Raw genomic sequence first — 23,946 nt, 5'->3', positions numbered from 1 at the left:
ATCTCTATGGCATTGTTGTCTGTACTCACTTTTATTCTGTACTGTTTCATCTGTGTGTAAAATAAAGATCTGTTAATATCTATCTGTGCTGTGTGCTCAGTCGCTCAGTTGTGTCTGACTGTCTGTGACCCCCAAGGCCTGTAGCCCACCAGGCTCCTCTGTTCATAGCATTTCCCAGGCAAGATACTGGAGTGGGTGCCCTTTCCTCCTTCATGAGACCTTCCCAACCCAGGGATCAAACCTGCATCTCCCACATTGGCAGGCAGATTCTTTATCATGAGCCAGCAGGGCAGCCCATCTATCTATCAGATGTCATATCTGGCTATGTACTGGGGATTGTGTATAAAATCATCAGCCCTCCTTATTTGTCTCATCACCTAGTGGTTTCTGGTGTGTCGCTAATAATTCTGTTTATCAAGAATCTCTGTAGCACTTGTGAGTTGTAACTTTGTAGTTATTGACTGGGTCTATGTAATTTTACTTGTGGGTAATTCCTAGGTAAGAAGGAAGGCAACTATCCCTCGTAGTTCAGATGGTAAAGAATCTGCCTGCAGTGCAGGAGACCCGGGTTTGATCCCTGGGTCGGGAAGATCCCCTAGAGAAGGAAATGGCAACCCATTCCAATATCCTTGCCTGGAAAATCCCATGGATAGAGGAACCTGGTGGGCTGCAGTCCATGGGGTTACACAACTGAGCGACTAACCCACACACACACAAGAAGGAAGGCAAGGATTGCTGAGGAGAACTCCAACATTGTATTGTATGTAATGATGTTATAAACATTGTGACCCAAATGGCAATCATTTCTGATGACCACATAAACATCAAAGTGATGATAAGAAGTAAAACTTTCAAGAGGACAAGTCATATAAATAAAAAGTTAAGATCTGTACATTTTGTTTGTTTTGGTAGCAATAAATAATGTAGTTGCTCTTCAAGAGTCCATGTTTATTTACTTTTCTAACATTATCCATGAAATCGAGATTTGAAAAAAAAAAGATAAAGTTCTTTTTTCAAAATAAAATGTTTTGAAAAATCTTATGTGCTGATGATTTTTCTTATAAAATATCTAATTCTGTGCATAGTAGATAATGTCAGAAATTAGTTTATGTAAAGTGTTGTCCATACCACCCTCATACTCCTGAAATGTCTGTGCTGCTTTTTGCTTTATATTCCCAAGTAATTTTGGTGGAGGTCAGGAGTTGGGAAAATCTGAAAGTGTAGATTGCATGAAAGTCATCTGTCTTATGTCTCCGTCTATAAAAAGGTCAAGAACAAAGCTCCTTACCATCACCCACAAGTTTTCCCTGATCCTGTTACCACCTACCAGATGCATCAGCCAGGTGGCTTTTGGCTCCAGGCTTGTGTCACTTGTTACTCCTGCTGTGCCCCATGTGTGTCCTGCCTTTAACATCCCAAGGACTTGCTTGTATCCATGATTTTTCTCATTTTCTCTCTCTTGCTTTCAACTCCTTGCCTTGTCCTTATCTAGTAATTCCTGCTTGTCTTTTACACACAGCTCCCAAAAGAATTCTGTCCTAATAAGCATCCCCTTCTCCCATCCTCCTGGGTATGAGAATCCATCAGACTCTTTCAGCAACTAAGTGTGTCTCCCTGTATCTTTGCATGTCATAAGGAGTAATGGATTTACCTATATATGTCCCTGTTGTTTTATAAAACCATGAAGAACTGAGACTTCTCTTGAACAATTCCTTATGCCTTATTCATTATGCCCTAAAGTCTACAGGGATGTCATGGGTTATTTCTTGAGGATAGATTGGTGAAATGGACATTGATGACGAAGATATTTATTAGCAGAATATCCCTGAAACCAACGCCAAGGAGGAAGGCAGGACAGAACAGAGGGAGAAGTTGTGATCCCCACAAAGGTCTCAGCTCATCCTATGAGGACCCTTAGAGCTGGGGTGACCTCCAGGTTATTTCCAGTTAGAGCAAGATGGCCCAAGCATCCTTACCTGCTCCACTGGAAGGATGTATGACATAGGCAACGCAGCTGTCTTCAGTGGAGGCAACTCCACGAAGGGCTGACAGCTGAGAGCTGCCTACTGACAGCACTTCCGGAAGCTGGAGGATTATAAATCGTTTGTTCCTGGAAGAATATCATAGTGCCCACATGCATGCATGCTAGCATCATCACTTTAATCATGTCCAACTCTTTGTGACCTATAGACTTTAACCCGCCCGGTTCCTCTATCCAGGGCATTCTCCAGGCAAGAATACTGGAGTGGGTTGCCATGCCCTCCTCCAGGGGATCTTCCCTTCCCAGGGATCAAACCTGGGTCTCTTTCATCTCCTTCATTGGCAGGCAGGTTCTTTATCACCAGCATCACCTGGGAAACCCCTCGTACTGCCCACTGTGGGGTTCTCATGGTGTCCACTTTATAGGCACAGAACTCTTGTGACATTGACTGAAGAAGAGCAAAATGCCTGTGAATTTGGGAAATTGGGGCTGAGAGGAGGAAATGAAACACATCGGTGATGTCTATCTGCTCTATTAATAGAAATGGTTTTAATAAAAATGGATTTTTCTCTGAATAAGGAGATATGATTTTTTAAAGACCCTGTAAGCTCTAAGCCTTCCAGCCCTGAAAGCAGCAAATGCATTGTTTGTAACTGTTCCAAATATTGAAACTTCTGCTGCTCATTCCACAGACATTTATTGACTCCCCGAAAGATACACAGCACTATAGTAGCTGGTGAGGGACCCAAAAAATTGTTTAAAGAAAAAGACAATCAAATATCCAGGAGATTTCAACCCATTGGTAGATAAGGTCATCTAGACAACGGATCACAAAGCAGAGCAGAATGAAACTCTGGAGCGAGATGTCACATGAGCTGAGCTTTGAACCTCCAGAGCCTTGAGTCTGACTCTTCCAGGAAATGGTAGCTTTTACTTTTCTCCCCCAAAAAATATCTCATTTGACTTTTGTAGCCTCTGCAAACAATGACCTCCATTTGTTTAAAAGAGAGGCACTCTTATCACAACTTACAGTGGCCAATGAAAACCAAATCATAACTCTTTCTTCTGTGTTCCATTCCCAGACTCTAAAAATGAAATGATGCTCGTGCCTTTTAGCCGTGGTTTCTGTAGGGAAAAAAAGTCCCCACACGTGGAGCTATATATCAGTTCCAGGGCTGGGCCTACAGAGGCTTATGGGTCTTGCTTGGTGATGTTTGCTTCTAATCACCTCTGAGGTTCGCTGTGGGCTCTTGTCCCAAATGGTGATCCTGAGTCACCTGCAGGGTGGAGGTGTGCCTCAGCTCATTTCCACTGTATTTAAAAGAAAATGCCTTTGGGGACTTACCTGGTGGACCAGTGGTTAGGACTCCCTTCCACTGCAGGGAGGGCGAGTTGGATCCCTGGTTGGCAAACAAAGATTCCACATGCTGTATGAATCAAAAAATAATAATGTTAAATATTGTCAAAAAATAATAATAATAAAAAATAAAAGAAAGTGCCTTTTCACCTTGCTTTTATAGAGGACTCGCCCTTCCTTTTAATGACTTCTATGTATATTATAGTTCCTTTCTTTCCCTACCTTATCTTTAATTGCTAAGATGGTGACGGTGCTGATGAAGAAGACATATGATTCTCTCTCAAAGGTTTAGTCAAAAGGAAAAAAAAATGAAGCAAACTGAATTACAATAGCAGAGTTCTCAATTATGCTTATGAGGCAGTGTTGGTGATAAGGAAGTAGTTAAACATTACTTTGCTTAGGAATTGTTCTTGGGACCAATACCAAGTGTCAGCAAAACAAAAAACAATTGATCTATCAAGTTCTTTCCTCCTTGGCATATACAGAATGAGATGCTTAGCTTGGCAAAGTTATTCTGCAGTCTATTTTAGTGTGTAGCTTTCTCTACCCACCATTTACCCACCCTGATGTTCCTGAAGTCCCATATGTAAAAAATTTTAAAACATCAGTTACCCAGTCTCCTCTGCTGACTCTTCTAAAGATGTTACCCTCGAGATAAAGAGAGGAGAGCTGAAGGGCTGTAAACCTGTCAAGTCTGTATTGATCCTTCCTGTTGAATTTAGCATCACTTTCCTGATGTTCATCATGCAGGAAGTAGATACAAGATGCCCAGGTCACCTATCTTTTAGGGAAGAATTTGAATATAAGTTTTACTCCATAAGACTCTATTATCATAGTATCAGTACTGGCTACAAGAGGGCAGCAAGAGAAACGAGGAAAGCACAGTGTTTGGGGGAAGTGTGTGAGTGTATATTTTCTGTGCTACGGCGTGGATTTCACCCCACTCCCATCTGAAAAGCTAATTGGAAAACTCCAGTACACTGTAGCAGAAGGAATAAGAGCATCAACATGGAAACTTGGTATGAAAATAAAAGCTTAATGAGCAATCTTACATGAAAGTTGTCACTTTTAAAGGTATCGAAAAAGGCTCTTATAGTCTGTCCAGTTCATCTAGTCTTTGTTTTAGCCAACAAACAGCTTGAGAACCCAAAGCTCAGATCATTTCTCTTCTTTTTTTAAAAAAATCACCTGGGCTTCCCAGGTGGCCCAGTGGTAAAGAATCCACTGCCAGTGCAGGAGCTGCCTAAAATGCCGGTTTGATCCCTGTGTCGGGAAGATCCCCTGGAGTAGGAGATGGCAACTCGCTCCAGTATTCTTGCCTGGAAAATCCCATGGACAGAGCTACAGTTCACGGGGTCGCGAGAGCGGGACGTGACTAGAGACTGAGCGCACATACTGTCATCAAAGAAGATTGTCCACTCCTCAGTGCTATTCTTCTTTATCCTATTGATTTTGCTTCTGTAAACCATTTATGGGAGCAGAACAATTTGAATTTAGTAAATAGCTTGAAAAGGAAGGGAGCGGCTTGCTTATGGACAATATGAAGCAAACGTCAAAAAACATGATATTTGATATCTGCTTTTTATAACTGTTCTCTTTAACGGGTATAAATTCCCGGTTCTGTTGATGCTGGATTCTTCGGGTAGTGCTAACTGCCTCCATGCCTACCTGACCCAACCTGAACCTGACTCTTGGATTTTCTGGGGAAGAATTTATGTGAGGTCAATGATTTGTACTTGTTCAAAGGTTACCGTGCTACATAATTTGGCTGTCAGCAGAGTCAGGACTGTCCTGGCCCAAGACTGTGTATAGATCTGGAAAAAAATAAAATAAAAACAGACTACACAACATTTTACTGCCCAGTAAACTGACAGAATCACATAGGCTATGTCAGCACAGGTGCTGGGTGGTTGGGCAAGGGTAACTGCTGCTCGTCTGAACTTTGCATTTTGAGCACGTGGCATTGGAAAGACAGCCCTGAGATAGCGCAGGGGGAGCTGAACCAGCAACGATGCCCAGGAAATATTTGTGGGGCTATCATGGTGTTTTCATCCAGCAGCTGTGAGTGATGACTAAGTTTGGCCGGTTATCTCTGAAGTCTTATCTCCTCCAGCTTGAGTCCACTGAGAGGCTCAAGACTAGACAGCGCCTATTTTTAACAGCAAGTCCTACAGACCCATAATTGAACGTGTGTGTGTGTGTGTTTCGGTTCAGAAGTCACTCCTAAACCGAGGTTCAGATATTCCTAAATGTCTGGTTAGGCCTTCCTGCATTTCTTAACCATGGAGAACATAGAGATTTGAATGTATTTTGCTTTGCTTTTATTTTACTGCAGTCTAGTTGATTTACAATGCTGTGTTCATTTCTGCTGCACAGAACACTGATTTAGTTATACTTATACATGCATTCTTTTCCATGATAATTTATCCCGGGATACTGAATGTAGTTCACTGTGCTGTTAATTTGGATATTTTGCCTTTTACTCATGATGATGTTTTCCATCCTCCTCCTTGTTAGTCACTCAGTCGTGTCTGACTCTGCAATCCCATGGACTGTAGCCCACCAGGCTCCTCTGTCCATGGAATTCTCCAGGCAAGAATACTGGAGTGGGTTGCCAGTCTCTTCTTCAGGGGATCTTCCCAACCCAGGGATCAAACCCAGGTCTCCTACATTGTAGGCAGATTCTTCACTGTCTGAGCCACCAGGGAAGCCTGATGATGCTTTGAGGTTTGTCTTTTACTCTGATCTTTTTGAGTCTTGTTTTTCACAACAGCGTGTCTCTAATTGGAATGTCATGGTGTGTCTGAGGACTATGCCCACTTTAGACACAGGAGAACATTAACACTATCAAAATATTTTTACAAGTGTCCAGAAAAGATTTATTCCCCAATCCCCATATGCCTCCTCTTCAAAGGAAATGTAATATTTGCATTGAATTCAACTCCTTACAGCTCTTGACTCTGTCACTTTGCACCTGGTGCTTCTCCATAATAAACATTAATGATCCTATTCATAGTCATGGTTTTTATTGTTAGAAAGAAAAACTCCATTCTGATGATACTATAGATTTTAAGGATACGTTCTTTAAAAGTGAGAAAATAAAAGTGCCTTTCGGGTTTTGCTTTCAATCGTTTTTTTCTTTCCCTTTTTAAAATCATTCCAAATCTTGAACGTGGGGCTCCACCTAGTGTAAGTTTTAGGTTAAAAAAAAACAGTATGAATATAAGGAAAGGGCAAAAATAACAGAATGGACTTCTTAATGCTAAAAATGTAAAACAAAAGACAGTGATATTTCATAAAATGCTTTTGTGGTTCCAGATGATTCACGGAATTTAGGAATGCAGAAGCATTCTTCTTCGTTCCATCGTTTTCCACAAATTCTTACTTTTATACCTTTTTTGAAAAGCAAAAATACATTATAGATGCGTGTAAATACAGTTTTAGGTTGTAAACATTTTCTTTGCCTATGGTAAATGGATTTAGATTCAATTTTCCAGTGGTGTAACAAGACAAGAATCTTAAATAAAACAGTTCGGGATGTCTTCACAGTAAAGTTAGAGTTGCTACCGGAAATTGCTATTTTTTTGGTTTGTTTTAATAAACAAGGACTTAAATTTTAGGCTAACATTTTAATTTAATACTTTCAAGAATACCATCTGATTATATTTTGAAAATATTTATATTGCATCCAGCTTAAAGATTGAGTTTTTTTTTAACTTAGTAGTCACTAAGTGGAGTTGTAGTACTGTCACTAACACAATTTTTTTACAGCTTTGAAATGATCACTATAGTCTAGTGTTCAGTATCTTTATATTTTTTTCTCATAGAGGGGAATTTGCAGTGCTTATGTCTCTTGTCAGTGAGTTCCAACAGCAGACTGTATATACGTCTCTAAAGCACCAAGTACCAGACTGAAGTGACACATACAGGAAATTGACCTAGCTTCACCATATCAACAGCCAAGAGATGCAGAAAGTTGAGAAATTCACTTCAGAAATATGTCCCCTCGAGTGTTAGGATTTTCAGATAGGCAGCATTTGCCCTAGAATTGACCCATGGTGGTTTCCAGGGGAATATTTCCCACGTGCCCCCTGCATGACAGGTGTTGTATATATAAGATGTATCTACTTTTCCTAACACCCTGTGAATTAGGAACACAGAGCTGTTTTACAGAGAAGGAAACAAGCTCAGAGCAGTCAAATAACTTATCCTGGGTTTGAACTCAAGTCTGTGTCTCTACATACTATGTTTTTTCCTCTGCATCATATTACTAAACTACATAAAATTTCTGAAATCTTTCATGACAACAACTCTTTTTTAAGATTCCAATTAATCGCTGTTTTTATTCAAGACTGAATATGTGCTAGGGAGTTCCAAGGGAGTTGATACTATTGTGTCCTCAAGAAACTTTCATTTTAGCTGAAGAGGCCGAGCACAAGTTGTTACTGTTGCTATTTAGGCTCTGAGTCGTGTCTGACTCTTTTGCCAGCCAGTGGACTGTAGCCTGCCAGGCTTCTCTGTCCACGGGATACTCCAGGCAAGAACACTGGAGTTGCCATTTCCTTCTCCAGGGATCTTTCTCACTCAGGGATTGAACCTGACTCTCCTGCATTGCAGGTGGATTCTTTACCACTGAGCCACCAGGGAAATTCTAGATTTCAGGGAGATGAATTCGCAGGTCCCAAGTCAGAAAAGAGGTTATATGACAGATCTAGAATGTGGATCAAAGATCCTAGAAAGATGAAGACCAATGCATGAAAACCAAAACTGGCTTGAGGAGAGGCTGATGGCATTGGGGGCAGGGAGAGGGGTTAGGAACAAAGTAGACTGAAGCTAGACCCCTGGCAGTCTGCAGTGGGAGAAGACAGGTGAAACGCTGGTCAAAGCCAAGTCTTGTAGACCTTGCTATTATCTACGGTCTTATTTAGTTATAGGGAGGGTGTCTGGGAAAAGATATTTCCAGCTGGAAAATATATTCCTTAAAAATAATTTGAAAAAGAAAAAGCTTAGCTAAAGATTTATAGAAAAACATGTCATTATTAGAACCCTATGAAAGTGACCCCATGAAAAGAATCTTCTCATTGCATTTTCAGAAGCATGACATAATGTTTTTGTTTCAAAAGAACATTTTAGCCACAACAATAAAACTGCCACAGAAATCTGTCATTGAGAGGAAGGGAAAAAATCAAAAAAACTTTTTCATCCTCTGATTGGAATGAGCAGAATAAGAAATTATTTTCTCTTCATATCCTCTATCATTTCATGTGAAACTAGCATTGCCAACTAGTCAGACACATTTTTTTGTGCCTGTGCTGGTCATCTACAAGTTTTGGAGACCCAGATATCACCACATCTGTGACACAGATGTGGTCTACTAATCAGAGGACCCGGGCATCAGAGTATGGTTAGAACCTGGGTCTCCAACTTGGCAGTGCGTCTTTGGGTAGGTCACACCCAGCTTCTGAAGATCTCCATCATGTATACAGCAGGAAATAAAAACTAGATCATTGGTTCTCAAAGTGTGGTCTATGGACTGACAGCATCAACATTGCTTGGAACTGGTTAGAAATAGGTTGCTGTATTTCTATTCAGTTAGAAGAGAGGCCCCTCCCAGACTTTCTGAAGCAAAACCATAGGAGCAGGACTCAGAAATCAGTTCTGACATGTTCTCCAAATGATTTTGTGCATTCTACAGTTTTTGAGCCATTAGCTTAGCTGATCTCTTAAATTCCTTCTAGTTTCAATGCTAGAAGATTCTAAGAGTCATGTGGCTCATTCTGGCCCTCGGGGAAATAGTTGTCTGGAGCCATCAGAACAGAGAATCATTTTTCTTTAATAAATATCCAGAAGACAGAGACTGCCATGAGTGGCTCACTGCATTATTTAACCATTTCAAGTTATTGTACCTTGTTGTTTATTCAAAATATATGTAGGACAGTGATTTTTTAAATTGATTTTTGGATTATGGTTACCTTAAAGACAAAAAGAGCTGTGAGGATTCTCCAGTGGGGAAGGTGACTGGGAGGGAAGGAGAGCCACCTCCTAGAATAAGCATGTAATTGATACACAACTTTAAGCGGTTCACAGATGCCCTAACACCCATCCCTGGTACTCACAGACTTGGTTAAGAACTGACTTGGAAATTTTTCAATAATTGTTGAGAAAAGTAAGGACATTTCCAGGGGTTCTAAAAGAGAGACTCATTCAATAGATTTCCTCCAGTTTCCATCTGTTTGTCAAATCCATTTTAAATACTTACTGATGGGGAAGGTGCAATTCTGAGTCCTGGGGTGGGATATATCCTATTCTTTTTTTTTGTTGTTGTTTAATTTTATTTTATTTTTAAACTTCACAATATTGTATTGGTTCTGCCATATATCGAAATGAATCTGCCACAGGCATACATGTGTTCCCCATTCTGAACCCTCCTCCCTCCTCCCTCCCCATACCATCCCTCTGGGTCGTCCCAGTGCACCAGCCCCAAGCATCCAGTATCGTGCATCGAACCTGGACTGGCAATTCGTTTCATATATGATATTATACATATTTCAATGCCATTCTCCCAAATCATCCCACCCTCTCCCTCTCCCACAGAGTCCAAAAGACTGTTCTATACATCAGTGTCTCTTTTGCTGTCTCATATACAGGGTTCTCGTTACCATCTTTCTAAATTCCATATATATGCATTAGTATACTGTATTGGTGTTTTTCTTTCTGGCTTACTTCACTCTGTATAATAGGCTCCAGTTTCATCCACCTCATTAGAACTGATTCAAATGTATTCTTTTTAATGGCTGAGTAATACTCCATTGTGTATATGTACCATAGCTTTCTTATCCATTCATCTGCTGATGGACATCTAGGTTGCTTCCATGTCCTGGCTATTATAAACAGTGCTGCGATGAACATTGGGGTACACATGTCTCTTTCCCTTCTGGTTTCCTCAGTGTGTATGCCCAGCAGTGGGATTGCTGGGTCATATGGCAGTTCTACTTCCAGTTTTTTAAGGAATCTCCACACTGTTCTCCATAGTGGCTGTACTAGTTTGCATTCCCACCAACAGTGTAAGAGGGTTCCCTTTTCTCCACATCCTCTCTAGCATTTATTACTTGTAGACTTTTGGATCGCAGCCATTCTGACTGGCATGAAATGGTACCTCATAGTGGTTTTGATTTGCATTTTTCTGATAATGAGTGATGTTGAGCATCTTTTCATGTGTTTGTTAGCCATCTGTATGTCTTCTTTGGAGAAATGTCTATTTAGTTCTTTGGCCCATTTTTTGATTGGGTCATTTATTTTTCTGGAATTGAGCTGTAGGAGTTGCTTATATATTTTTGAGATTAGTTGTTTGTCAGTTGCTTCATTTGCTATTATTTTCTCCCATTCTGAAGGCTGTCTTTTCACCTTGCTTATAGTTTCCTTTGTTGTGCAGAAGCTTTTAAGTTTAATTAGGTCCCATTTGTTTATTTTTGCTTTTATTTCCAATATTCTGGGAGCTGGGTCATAGAGGAACCTGCTGTGATGTATGTCAGAGAGTGTTTTGCCTATGTTCTCCTCTAGGAGTTTTATAGTTTCTGGTCTTACATTGAGATCTTTAATCCATTTTGAGTTTATTTTTGTGTATGGTGTTAGAAAGTACTCTAGTTTCATTCTTTTACAAGTGGTTGACCAGTTTTCCCAGCACCACTTGTTAAAGAGATTGTCTTTCATCCATTGTATATTCTTGCTTCCTTTGTCAAAGATAAGGTGTCCATATGTGTGTGGATTTATCTCTGGGCTTTCTATTTTGTTCCATTGATCTATATTTCTGTCTTTGTGCCAGTACCATACTGTCTTGATGACTGTGGCTTTGTAGTAGAGCCTGAAGTCAGGCAGGTTGATTCCTCCAGTTCCATTCTTCTTTCTCAAGATAGCTTTGGCTATTCGAGGTTTTTTGTTTTTCCATACAAATTGTGAAATTATTACATAGAAAACCCTAAAGACTCCACCAGAAAATTACTAGAACTAATCAATGATTATAGTAAAATTTCAGGATATAAAATCAACACACAGAAATCCCTTGCATTCCTATACACTAATAATGAGAAAACAGAAAGAGAAATTAAGGAAACAATTCCATTCACCATTGCAACGAAAAGAATAAAATACTTAGGAATATATCTACCTGAAGAAACTAAAGACCTATATATAGAAAACTATAAAACACTGGTGAAAGAAATCAAAGAGGACACTAATAGATGGAGAAATATACCATGTTCATGGATTGGAAGACTCAATATAGTGAAAATGAGTACACTACCCAAAGCAATTTATAGATTCAATGCAATCCCTATCAAGCTACCAACGGTATTCTTCACAGAGCTAGAACAAATAATTTCACAATTTGTATGGATATATCCTATTCTTTGTGAGCTTTCACACTTACCTGCAAAAGTGGTCAGAACAAGTACCAAATGGGCGACAGATTCCTTCTGCCGGAAGCTATTTCGGTGTGTGTTTCGGCGGGGAGTGGTGGGGAGGGATTTTCAAAAGAGATGGCACATAAATTGGTCTTGGAGATGAGCTAGATGGGCATTTGCAAACTGAGATGATGGCAGGAAGGAAGGCTGGAGATCCAAGGTCATTCAGGAGGCCCAATTGATGGAGAAGCTTTAAACAAAGAGACCCTGGCTCCTGAGTTTTCTTCAAGGGCTACATGGAAATTTCTAGAGGAGATAAAGTAGAATCCTTTCCTTCCCTCGCTGATGTTAACATGCACAGCTGTCAATTCTCCACGTTAACTCCAAGGATTCTCTTGGAAACAACTTCTTCCAAGTGATGATATTGGATCTTAAACAATTGGGCTGTTCTCCTAAGAGAGCAAGTTATAACCACAAGACATTTGCCCATAAGACTTTTCTGGTAATTTTAAGCTGTATTTTTACTTCAGTTTTCAAGAAGCTAATGGAGGTGTGTGTGCTCAGTCATGTCCAACACTTTGCAACCCCATGGACTGTAGCCCACCGGGTTCCTCTATCCATTGGATTCCCCAGGCAAGAATACTGGAGTGGGTTGCCATTTCCTCCTCCAGGGCAACTTCCTGACCCAGGGATTGAACCTGCATCTCCTGCATTAGCAGATGGGTTCTTTACCACTGAGCCACCAAGGAAGCCCTCAAGAAGCTAAAAGTTGGGTCATTTTAGAGAACTAGTCACTAATCATTTGCTTATTCTCAAAGTGCCTTGTGTGAATTGATTAATTCTGTGTACTTAACAAGTGCTCATAAGGCATAGCCTTTTAGTCCTTTAATAAGATTTTAATTAATTCTTGCAAGAGCGATAATTTTCTACTCATTTCTTAGACCTTTCCAATTATAATGACAATAGTTGTGTCCTGATGACCTCATGTAGTGCTTCATTTCTTGGCGGTTTAATTTCAGAAGGAATAGGGCAGTGTGAAAGTATCTTCTGATTTGATTGAATTTTCATCCTTGGTATTCACTGCTAGACTATATTAGGACTTCATTACTGAGAGACTGCTTACATTCCCTGCAAGGGGAACAAACAGTTTAATCTGCTGGAGTTTGCTCGGATTCATATCCATTGAGTTTGTGATGCTATCTGACTATTTCATCCTCTGCCATCTTCTTCTTTTGCCTTCAATCTTTCCCAGCATCAAATTCTTTTCCAGTGTGTTGGCTCACTGAGCCACCTAAGTTTGGTCACATCAGGTGGCCAGAGTGTTGGAGCCTCAACTTCAGCATCAGTCCTTCCAATGAATATTCAGGGTTGATTTCTTTTAGGATTGACTGGTTTGATCTCCTTGCTGTCCAAGGGACTCTCAAGAGTCTTCTCTAGCACCACAATCCAAAAGCATCAATTCTTTGGCACTCAGCCTTCTTTATGGTCCAGCTGCCATACCAGTACATGACTACTGGAACCATGTCTGGTGGTTTAGTTGCTAAGTTGTGTCTGACTCTTGCAACCTCAGGGTCCTCTGTCCATGGGATTCTCCAGGCAAAAATACTGGAGTGGGTTGCCATTTCCTTCTCCAGGGGATCTTCCTGACCCAGGAATAGAACCCGGGTCTCCTGCATTGCAGGCAGATTCTTTACTGACTGAGCTACAAGGGAAACCTGGAACCATGTCTACAGGATGCTAAGAAATCAAACAATACAATGTCTATGGTGTTGTCATAGCCATCATTACAATCAACCAGGGAGTTAGAATTATTGCTGTCTGGGCCCCATCAATTAAGCTCATGTCTCTGAAGCCTGGACCTTGGTGTCAGTTTTTAAAGGCTCCCAGGTGGTTCTCAAGGGCAATTAGAGCTGAGATCTCCTGGTCTTCATGAGACCTGCGTGGTTGTCACATTTGGGCAGTGATGTGATTGATAGAAAGATGTCAACAGTTACAGCCAGAAGGTATGGTTTTTTTTCTTTAATGGCAATTGACTTGAAAACATCCAGAGACTCTTACATTAAAGCAGGATATAACATAGCGTGTTCCCAGAGATATGGATTTCCAGGCCCCTGAAGTTCCCCAAGGTGATGGACAGCTGGGATGGATGATCCCCATGTGAAGTGAGGGTCTCTGGGGGGTGGGGGAGAGCATCACTTGGTCCCTGAGTTCTGTGTTCCTGCTTCCTTGTCCATATGCCCCCCGCCACCTCTGTTCTGGGCGAACTGGCTACCTGTTTGCTGCCAGTGCAACCTCCCTCCTCCAACACATTCCTAGGCTTGTGCTGCAAAATTAGATAGATCCAGAACCCCTGAGGGGCTCCCTGGATAATCTCCCCAGGATCCCCAGACAGCTGAGGGCCATTCTTGCAATGGCCAGTTGGCAGTCTATCTTCTCTCTTAAAAAAAAATACGTATATATATATATATATAATTTTTTTAATGTATTTTATTTTTGGCTGTGCTGGGTCTTTGTTATTGCACAGGCTTTTCTCTAGTTGTAGCCAGCGAGGGCTACTCTCTAGTTGCGGTGCATGGGCTTCTCACTGCAGTGGCTTCTCACTGTTGTGGAGCATGGGCTCTAGGGTGCTCCGGCTTCAGTAGTTGCAGCACATGGGCTCAGTAATTGTGGTTCCCCAGCTCTAGCTGCTGCTGCTGCTGCTAAGTTGCTTCAGTCGTGTCCGACTCTGTGCAACCCCATAGACGGTAGCCCACTAGGCTCCTCTGTCCCTGGGATTCTCCAGGGAAGAATACTGGAATGGGTTGCCATTTCCTTCTCCAATGCATGAAAGTGAAAAGTGAAAGTGAAGTTGCTCAGTCGTGCCCAACTCTTAGCAACCCCATGGACTGGAGCCTACCAGGCTCCTCCGTCCATGGGATTTTCCAGGCAAGAGTACTGGAGTGGGGTGCCATTGCCTTCTCCACCCAGCTCTAGAGCACAGGCTTAATAGTCGTGGTTCACAAGGCTTAGATGCTCCAAGGCATGTGTGATCTTCCCGGACCAGGGATGGAACCTTTGTCTTCTGTATTGACAGGTGGATTCTTTACCACTGAACCACCAGGGCTTCCCTGGTGGCTCAGCTGGTAAAGAATCTGCCGGCAATGCACGAGACCCTGTTCAATTCCTGGATCGGGAAGATCTGCTGGAGAAGGGATAGGCTACCCACTCCAGTATGCTTGGGCTTCTCTGGTGGCTCAGCTGGTAAAGAATCCACCTGCAATTCTGGAGGTTCTGGGTTCGATCCCTGGGTTGGGAAGATCCCCTGGAGAAGGGAAAGGCTACTCTCTCTAATATTTTGGCCTGGAGAATTCCATGGACTGTATAGTCCATGGGGGTCACAAAGAGCCAGACATGACTGAGTGACTTTCACTTTCACCAGGGAACCCCTCTTAGCTTCTCTTTTAAAGATTGGGATGATTTTTCTAGTGTTTTTTGGGTGGCAAAACGTTTTAGGTAAATTACTGATCATAATAATTAAATAGCTCATTTCTCTTTGTTTTGAAAAAATGAGAGACAATGAGGAAGTTCATCATAGCTTGAAGCATTTTTAAGTCTAGACCATGCCTAGCTTAGTATTCTTTTGTAGGCAATTATTTAATTTTTCTGGCAATTATTTCATTTTTCTGGGAAGGGGAGAGGCTGTAAAAGATGACATCATGTGTCTATTTCTGGGTGTTCTCCCTTTCCAGAAAATGACATATTGAAATCTTTTTAATGTTTTTATTTGATTTCCCTTTTCTTTCACTCCTGGCATTTCTTTTTACCCTATACTTAGAGGTCAAAATAAAGGTGAGATTTTCACATGTTTTACCAAAGAAAAATGACAAATTCAAACTTTAGCAATCATTGCAAATGCCAATTGAAATTTTCCTTTCCTAATATTTCTTCCACTTTTTTTCCCTCTCAACCAAATGATTCTCATGTTTGCTCACCACAAAAGCTTTGTGGCCTTGGTCGATATACTTAACAAGAAAATAACCATGACAAATGAGCATTGGATGTATCCTCAAGTCCAGGGCTGTGAGAAGACAGTAAGCATTATAAAAAATTTTTTGTTGAATAAATGAATGGATCTACCATTTAAATTTTTCTTTTTTGCTCAAGATGACTATATAGAAACTTTTCTGGGATGTACATACTCATATATTTCAAACTTAAAATTATTTTATTTCATCATAATAACATAACATTCTTAGCTCACTCGCTTATAGTTGGAAAAGGGCCATTTCCACATTATGGACGGTATTTTGAAAACATCATATGCACACAACTTTTTTCTCTTTCCATTGCATCTTAAGGGTACCGATTCTAAAGTTGGAATTACTGGGTCCCAGGCTGGGGGCTTCCCTTGTGGCTCAGCTGGCAAAGAATCTGCCTGCAATGAGGTAGACCTGGATTCAACGCCTGGGTTGGGAAGATCCCCTTGAGAAGGGAACGGCTACCTACTCCAGTATTCTGGCCTGGAGAATTCCGTGGACTATATAGTCTGTGGGGTCACAGAGCTGGAGCAGCTTGAGCGGCTTTCACTTTCACTCTTTGGGCTGTGCTCAACATCCTGACTCTTTTTGAAGATTGCATGGTTGTGTCCCAAGTTATTGCACTCCTTTACAGGAATTCATAGGGCTCCTAGCAACTCCTGCCAACATTAGATTTATTATTTTAATTCATGTTTCCCAGTTTAGTAAGTGTGAGATGGTACTTTATTTAAATGAGTGCTGTCTTCGTTGTCTATGAAGCTGAATATCATTTCAAAGTGTGTTATTTTAGTGCCTCTGTGTGTGAGCCGCATTTTACTCTTGTCAAATTGAGGTTAGGTATTATCTTAAGGGATTTAAGGAGGTATTTCTAAGAGGCTTACATTCATAATATAGAGAAATTTATTGTGATCATTGCAGCTGTCTTGATTTTCATCTTAGTTCTCATTTTTGTGTCCTACAGAATTATTTTATTTCATTATGTTAAAGCCACTAATAGATTATAGGAGTCAAACAAACTCTAGCTGCTCTCCAGAATTAAAATTCTCTATCTCCCTCTCTCCCTATTTCCGGTCTCTCTCTCCATCTTTTAAGCTTTCATTGGTTGCTTTTACATCTTAAGGAAATTTCATGGCTGTCACGTGAGGGGACAGAATCAGGAAGGGAAGAAGGATGTTGAAAGGCTGTACATGGTCTGTACTGCCCGGGCACTCAACCCTGAATGGTCTTTTTCTAATTATAAGGCCCATTGCTGTTTGATTAATTTCTAACTTCCCTGCTTCTTCCTGATGATCCTTATTTCTCAAAGTTGCATCAAAGTATTCTTCTTACTAATTGTTTTCTACAGATAGTGACAGATGTGAGTTACAGTTCATTTCCAAGTCTGTTCTACTGAATTTTTTAAATGTTATAAACCCAAATCTGTAATTTATTCACATTTTCTCAGGACACTTGAACAAGTTGAGTTCTTGCCATTGCTTCTTGTGGATGTAAAGGGCTAAAGAATTGTGAAGGTTCTGAAGATATTAAAAAATGACTGTAATTACCTAGGACACCAAGGATTTGAATACCAACTGTTTTTCCAGCATCTGCCTATAAATATATCATGTTGTCAGGCTTCATGGAGCTCACTGAATAACCAAGCTGCCAAATAATTATCTTTGGACATCATTTAAATGACCACACAGGAAATCCTATTTATCTTAAACAGTACCACACACAGAAAAACACAATGCAATATAATTGTTGACATTTAAGAATATTTAGACTACTTATTCATAACATATGATCCTTGAATCTTTCAACTTCTCTGCCTAATATAGCTTGGTCAAATAAATGACTTAAAAATACATGACATATGCCAAAATGCAGAATTTTGCTCTAGCTGAATTATTGAAGTACAGAACAAACACATTTTAGCTATCTATTAGCTTCGTTTGTGGATGTAGCCATTAGGACTGCCCCAGGAAGCAGGAGGCACATGCAGCTGTGAATTTCAGCAGGGAATTTTATAGAAGCCAACAAGAGATGTTGAGGTACCAAGACCAGAAGAGGAGGGAGCCGTAACCACCCTAGACTGACATGGTGAGGGGAGGAAGCTTTTTACAGCATTCAGTGTGAGTGGAAGGGTAGGAGAGAATGCTTCCAACAAGAATGGTGCCAACGATATTTCCTTCCCATTTAGGTCCCCACAGAGCACTGAGTAGAGCTCCCTGCTCTATACAGTAGGTTTTCATTAGTTGCCTGCTTTATACATAGTATTGTGTGCATGTCAATCCCAATCTCCCAATTCATTCCACCCTCCACTATATCTGTGTCTTTCTGCTTTGCAAATTAGTCTTCCCTGGTGGCTTAGTTGGTAAAGAGTCTGCCTGAAATGTGGGAGACCTGGGTTCAATCCCTGGGTCAGGAAGATCCCCTGGAGAAGGAAATGGCAACCCCCTCCAGTATTCTTGACTGGAGAATTCCACGGACAGAGGAGCCTGGTGGGCTACAGTCCATGGCGTCACAAAGAGTCAGACATGACTGACTAACACCTTCATCTGCACCATTTTTCTAGATTCCACATATAAGCAATATTATAGGATATTTTTTTCTTTCTGACTTACTTCACTCTGTATAACAGTCTCTAGGTCCACCCACATTTCTGCAAATGGCATGGTTTTGTTCCTTTTTATGGCTAATATTCCATTGTATACATGTACCACATCTTCTTTACGCATTCCTCTGTTGATGGACATTTCAGTGTTTCCATGTCTTAGCTATTGTAAATACAGCTCCAATGGACATTAGGGTGCATGTGTGTTTTTGAATTATAGTTTTCTGGTTATGGGTTTATGACCAGGAATGGGATTGCTGGATCATATGTAGTTCTGTTTTTAGTTTTTTAAGGAGTCTGCAAACTGAATGGTCCTTGGAGATCAGGTCCTTGGAGACATATGCAGCCCCTGGGAAGCACATGGCATCATAGCTGGGAGGAAACCAGGGGAAAGTACTCCAGCCTATCTCTCCTCTACTTCAGTCCTGATGGTGTTTCCCAAAGTCAAAGTCAATCTGAGCAGAGGGTCAGGCAGCCTGAGTGATGGGGGTAGGTCCAATAAGTAGACCCTCACCCTATCCCCGATTCTCTGGTATGGAGGCATGTGGAAAATGGAGTTCCTACAGGGAAATAATTAGCATGATAGAATTTTGAGTTCCCTTTGAGGATATCTATTGATAAACACATTCAGAAGAGCAGTATACAAGAGAATCATCTATCTTTTAAATAGATCTCTACTGTGAAGAAAGCTGAGTGCCGAAGAATTGATGCTTTTGAACTGTGGTGGTGGAGAAGACTCTTGAGAGTCCCTTGGACTGGAAGGAGATCCAAACAGTCCATTCTAAAATATATCAGCCCTGGGTGTTCTTTGGAAGGAATGATGTTAAAGTTGAAACTCCAGTACTTTGGCCACTTCATGCGAAGAGTTGACTCATTGGAAAAGACTCTGATGCTGGGAGGGATTGGGGGCAGGGGATTACAGAGGATGAGATGGCTGGATGGCATCACTGACTTGATGGACATGAGTTTGAGTGAACTCCAGGAGACGGTGATGGACAGGGAGGCCTGGCATGCTGCGATTCATGGGATCGCAAAGAGTCAGACACGACTGAGCAACTGAACTGAACTGAACTATGTGCACTCGGGCTTCCCTGATGGCTCAGTGGCAAAGAATCTCCCTGAAAATACAGAAGACTTGAGTTCAGTCCCTGGGTCAGGAAGACCCCCCTGGAGAAGGAAATGGCAGCCCACTCCAGTATTCTTGCCTGGAGAATTCCATGGACAGAGGAGCCTGGTGGGCTACAGTCCATGGGGTTGCAGAGTGGAACACAACTTAGCAAATAAACAGCAACAACAACTCTAATGCATAATGTGATAATTAATAATACAAAATAGTATTAGAATATAGCTTCTTTAGAACCCTTAATATAGAAAGAAATTCTTGTCAAATCTAGTGTTAATGACCCAAGAGAAGACTTAGCGACTGAGTAGCAGCAATAGTATTTGCATTACTTGCTTCAAAGATAAATATTTAAGCTCTTTCAATATTATTTTGAGTAGCAGGAATAAGCAGAGAGATGATCATGTGTTGGCAACAGCATCCACCCCTTGTAAATTACAATTGCAGACACCAATTGGGTGAATTTATAAGTCAAAAAACAGCAAAAACTGAAATTAAGCTACACCTAGCATATTTATCTATTTTTCTCTTTCTTTTCAATTTGGGTTTGCATGTCTTTCTTCAAAAGTTTCACACAGTTCTCGAAAGCATGAAAGGGTCATTCTATTAATTGGGGGAAATTGTACCCTCCTCTATACAAGGCAGCCATTGATTGTACAGTAAGAGTCACAGGGGCCTGCAGTCCAGTTTTCTGAGTCATCGTTTCATGCTGGACTTAGCATTATGTTCATCTTTTTTAATTCAAGTCAGCCTTCTCTTTGAAGCTGTGTGCCTTCGATTTTAATTTGCTACAGATTTTCACTTTGAAGCAGATGAAATACTTTGATTCTTTGGAATGTCTCATACTTGGTGGTTAGGAGTTATTTTCATATATTTATTGATTACAGTAACTGAAATTCTCCCTTTTAGAATGGGAAAAACATAAACTATTACTCAGGGAAGGTAATGAACAGTTACTGAACACCTGTCACATGCCAGTCTTTTCATCTTTCTCTTTGTTCTGTATTCTTCATTTTATTTCACAAAGAAGTTTGGAATAATTTTTGTTAAGAGGTCACAATCTTTACCGTAGCTCTATGCAGCAGGTACTATTCATTTCACTTTTTTAGATGAGGAAGAAACATCCAAAGAGTTTAAATAACTTTGTAAAGCTATGAAATGAAGCAGTGTGTGTGTGTGTGTGTGTGTGTGTGTGTGTGTGTGTGTGTGTGTTAGTCGCTCAGTCGTGTCCGACTCTATGAAACCCCAAGTTAAACCTTGCTATCTCCCCAGGAAAAATGAGATGATCTACTAATATTAAACTCAGTGCCAGAACAGCATCAAAATATATCTGACAACCCCTATCAAAAGCTTTCAGTCACACCTGTTTCAATGGGATGGATTTTACCACAGCAGATTCATTCCAGGAATTTTGGATCTGGCATGGAGAGGCCCTTACTGAGCCTTAGTGATTGAATCTAGGAATTTAAGGCCTTAGCTTTTTGCCAGCTTATGCCATACCCTCATTTCCAGTGATTGATAGGTAGAGAACTTATAGACATGTTCTAGAGCAGAAACATGCTGGATAAGCATGTGAGAATGGTTAATCTGAGTTTTCAAAGGTGTTTGTCCTCTTAAAAAAATACAAATGAACTGATTTACAAAGCAGAAACAGATTCGTAGATTTAGAGAACCAACTTATGGTTGCCAGGTGGAAGACTGGGGAAAGGGATAGTTAGGGAGTTTAAGACAGATAACCAACAAGGACCTACTGTATAGCACATGGAACTCTGATCAATATTATGTGGCAGCCTGGATGGGAGGGGAGTTTGGGGGAGAATAGACACATGTATATGTATGGCTGAGTCCCTTCCCTGTTCCCCTGAAACTATCAAAACATTGTTAATTGGCTATGAAAAAATGAAAACGTTAGTCACTCAGTCCTGTCCGACTCTTTGCAAACCCCATGGACTGTAGCCCACCAGGCTCCTCTGTCCATGGAATTTTCCAGGCAAGAATAGTGAATGGGGAGCCATTCCCTTCTCCAGGAGATCTTCCCAATGCAGGTAATCAATCAGCTATACTCCAATACAAAATAAAAAATTAAAAAAAAATACAATGACTCTTCAACTTTCAGCTGCTATATGATCAGCCCATCAATTTAATAACACTTTGGGGGTAGGAAACACTGCCACATTGAATATATGAATCAGTTTCACATCCTGATTTCAAAGATGTTGAAACAGTCAGAGAAAAAGCACATGTTAAAAATGAGGAAACAAAGAATTCCTGGAAGGTTACCTGACTTTCGGAAGTATACTTGTTCCTTGTAGTCAGCTGGATCCAGATGATATTCTGGGGGAAAAAAAAAAAAACAAAGAGGAAGAAGAGCTGTTGATTTTGAATTGTGCTGCCCTGGATAACCTAGTAAGATGGTCATTCTAACGGGTAAATGGGTCACGCCTGGGCCACTGTGTCTCCTGGGCTGGTTCCCGAGTCAGTAGACTTGGATTAAAACCAAGACTCAACCACAATGTCTCTGAGCTTCCCGAGGCTTCGTGAGTACAGTGGGCAGGCACATGCCTTTCTTGTGAGACTGGTGGACATTTGACGGACCTCACCTCGGTGGGTTACCTTGGCAGGTGGTCGGGACTGTTGTACGTCTTCTACGATGGTTTATGACCTATTGGTCTCAGCCACCCTGCCTGGGAGTCACAGTGACTAAAAGAGTCAGAAGAGATTATTTCCCCGATTCATCCCTTTGCCTGAATCTCAGAAATTCCAGAACCCTGTCCAGATTCTCCTTTTCTATTCACTGCCCCCCCTTTTTTTCTGGAGTATTTAAGGTGCATCTCATGGGCTCAGGGTCCTTAGTTACCCTGTGGCATCTGCCACCTTCCCCTCTGCTGCTCTGGGTCCCTGTCATGACATCAGCAGCGGCTCCCAATTCCTGGGAGAGGCCAGCCACTTCTCCAGGGACCCTTTGCCAGGTCTGCTGAAGCTCCAGCATCAGTCCTGCCAAATTTCACATCTGAGAGAGAATGAAGGACGGGGAAGCTGGCGTGCTGCAGTTCATGGAGTTGCAAAGAGTTAGAAACCACTTAGTGACTGAACAACAACAGGGGTCCCCAGGGGCTGCTTTTAGTTGGTGCTTACACTTTCATGACAGTTCCTGTAATTCCAGGGGACATTTAAGTTTTTATGAGAGGTTAAAATAAGTGAAAATCACCACTCAGGTCTGACTTCCTGCTCAGTCACAAACTACATAGAATCAATAAGTCATGTAACTAACGGGGTCTCAGTTCTTCCTTCCTAAAATGAGGGCTGGAAGAGCTTATTTCCTTGGTCCTTCCCAGCACTGATATTCTCTGCATTAAAACCATTTTGGCTGTTGTAAGAAAATACGAAGCCACATTTGTCGTATTTAGAAAACATTAGTCTTAGAGCCTCCTTAAACATATACTGTTTAGCATTTTAAGAGTAAGCATCTGTTTGATGTTGGGAGAAATTAACTTGTAGGCTCCAGATGTGATCCTGTTCTCTGTGGAAACATCTATTTAAAGCCCACGTCTCTAACCAGCCTGGAGGCAGCTGCCAAGATCTCTTATGTTCCTTTACCTGTTTTTTAGTCTTTGTGGGATGAAGATTTTGTGAAGCTTTTCCTGCTCCGTTGGCTTATTTTCTTCTGTGTTGAGAACTTTTTCTAGCCTGGGATCATTCTCAACCTCCCACTGCACTTCTTCTGTGATGTAAGAGCAAAATGTAGTTGTTGTGGACTCCCATGGCCTCAGGATTCAGTTGAGAGCAAACCCCAATGGTCTTTGGATCTGAAATCACACTGGAGGGCTTTTTACTGAGACACCATGGAGCAAAATTTTCTAGTTTGATGTGAGAACTCAGCATTCCAAATCCTTAGTCTCTTTTGCTTTTCTGTTTCTGCCTTCTCCATGAAAGGTACAGGTTGTTTAAAAAAAATTCAGTGGAGTCCATTTGAAGATCTAATTGGCTTTATTCAATGATTCATGAATCGAGAGGCATCCCATCTGACAAAGTTAAAAAAAGCTCCAAGGAGCTGAACCAAATGGGAGGTTTTTATAAGCACACGGGGTGAGGAGAAAGAAAGAGCAGATTCCCTTACTTCCTTTGGGGAATGGAAAAATGGGCCAGTTATCAGTGGATTACATATTTCTGCTGTCCAGGCAAGTCTAGATGGACTGGTATAAGATTACAGACCTGGGAGGAGCAGAAATTGCAAGAAGGTTGGGATTTAAGTCTTGGTTTGCTGACATGAGGCTTAGCACAGGTGACTCCATTTGGAGTCTGTTGTCTCTATTTTTTAACAAGGTGAAACTACAACATCCTAAGTTTTTAGAAAGGTTAAGGTTTTGTGTTTTGAAGGTCTAAGTGACATTTGGTAGAATGTGTGTGTGTGTGTTTGTGTGTGTGCTCAGTTGTGTCCAACTGTTTGCAATCCTACAGACTGTAGCCCACCAGGCTC

The 23,946-nt window shown here is 41.1% G+C and overlaps 1 long non-coding RNA gene across 1 annotated transcript in view; it reads right to left on the bottom strand.

The window, feature by feature from the left end:
• Nucleotides 1-22,404, bottom strand: part of LOC133237629 (uncharacterized) — a 28,725-nt gene extending 6,321 nt beyond the window's left edge. The window contains exons 1-2 of the long non-coding RNA XR_009733279.1: nt 21,750-22,404; nt 3,327-3,408 (exon numbers count right to left, since the gene is read on the bottom strand). This is a non-coding gene — a long non-coding RNA (uncharacterized LOC133237629). The remainder of the gene's footprint in view (nt 1-3,326; nt 3,409-21,749) is intronic.
• Between the last annotated feature and the right edge of the window lie 1,542 nt (nt 22,405-23,946).

This window comes from Bos javanicus, chromosome 24 (assembly GCF_032452875.1).
Source record: "Bos javanicus breed banteng chromosome 24, ARS-OSU_banteng_1.0, whole genome shotgun sequence".
In the NCBI taxonomy this organism is placed as follows: domain Eukaryota; kingdom Metazoa; phylum Chordata; class Mammalia; order Artiodactyla; family Bovidae; genus Bos; species Bos javanicus.
The sequence above is the reverse complement of the archived record's forward strand: the minus strand, read 5'-3'. Positions and strand labels throughout refer to the sequence as shown.